At 43.8% G+C, this 932-nt stretch overlaps 1 non-coding gene across 1 annotated transcript; it reads left to right on the top strand.

Annotated features, from left to right (window-relative positions):
* The first annotated feature begins 213 nt into the window (after nucleotides 1-213).
* LOC114816346 lies at nucleotides 214-351 on the top strand. Its single transcript, XR_003764115.1, has one exon. It is a non-coding gene; the product is annotated as a small nucleolar RNA SNORA7 (small nucleolar RNA).
* The last annotated feature ends 581 nt before the right edge of the window (nucleotides 352-932 follow it).

Here is a 932-nt window from a genome sequence, read left to right as displayed (position 1 = left end):
TAGTGTAGAATCACTATTAATATACATAGTAATTGAGTTTTCCTTCAGTTCAAAAACGATACTGCTGATTCAGTGATGTAAACGTCTTTGAGAGAAAATCTCTTGCACTCTTACACACTTGGTCCATGAAAATACATTGGTGCACCCTTTTTGGCCCCTTGCTATTCAAGTGATCATTGCACAGCCCAGAAAACTATATCCTACCCACATCAACCCCTCTCAAGGTCGCATCTGGAGAGTTTCCAGTACTCTACCAGTCTCGGCTATGGGAGGCAGAGTCAAGCAGAGGTCTACCCATTCCATTCCTAGGTTGGGAAGTGGCTAGTGAGTGGAAGGCATTCTGCTACAAGTCAAAACTCACCTATGCTAGGTAGCAGAGGCATGGGAGAGAGTTGAGGGCAGAGACTCGAGTTTACCACGCAGAGAGAGGTAATATTAAACCACTTAACTATTTTTACTAAGAAAACTCCATGGATACACTACCAGAACGATTGCAGATGGAGAGCGGAGCATTCTGGGAGAGATGCGTCCATGGTGTCGCTATGGGTCGGATACGACTCGATGGCATAAGACCCACATCAAGTCATGGTTTTAACTTCTTTTAACGGGTGATATTTTGTTCTGAGCCACCCACAATCTCCCATGTCATCTTCCGGTGCCCAGTGGCATGCGTGGTAATATAACTGGTAGGAAGAATATATGTAGCATGTGGTCCCAAAATAGAATATCTCTGAGATTTACACATCAGCTCACCCCCATTGAGGTCTCAACCATTTGGTTTAGCAAGTAATGATTGAGGGAAAAGGGGACCTTTTCTATTTTGCAAAAACTAGGGGAAAATCAAAAAAAGGGAAACAACCAACAATAAAGTATCCATTTGTCCTCCATCTAGCCTGAGAGACCAGATGCAGAAAGTAGCAGCAGCAACAGAG

This window comes from Ornithorhynchus anatinus, chromosome 1, assembly GCF_004115215.2.
Source record: "Ornithorhynchus anatinus isolate Pmale09 chromosome 1, mOrnAna1.pri.v4, whole genome shotgun sequence".
NCBI lineage: Eukaryota > Metazoa > Chordata > Mammalia > Monotremata > Ornithorhynchidae > Ornithorhynchus > Ornithorhynchus anatinus.
The sequence above is the reverse complement of the archived record's forward strand: the minus strand, read 5'-3'. Positions and strand labels throughout refer to the sequence as shown.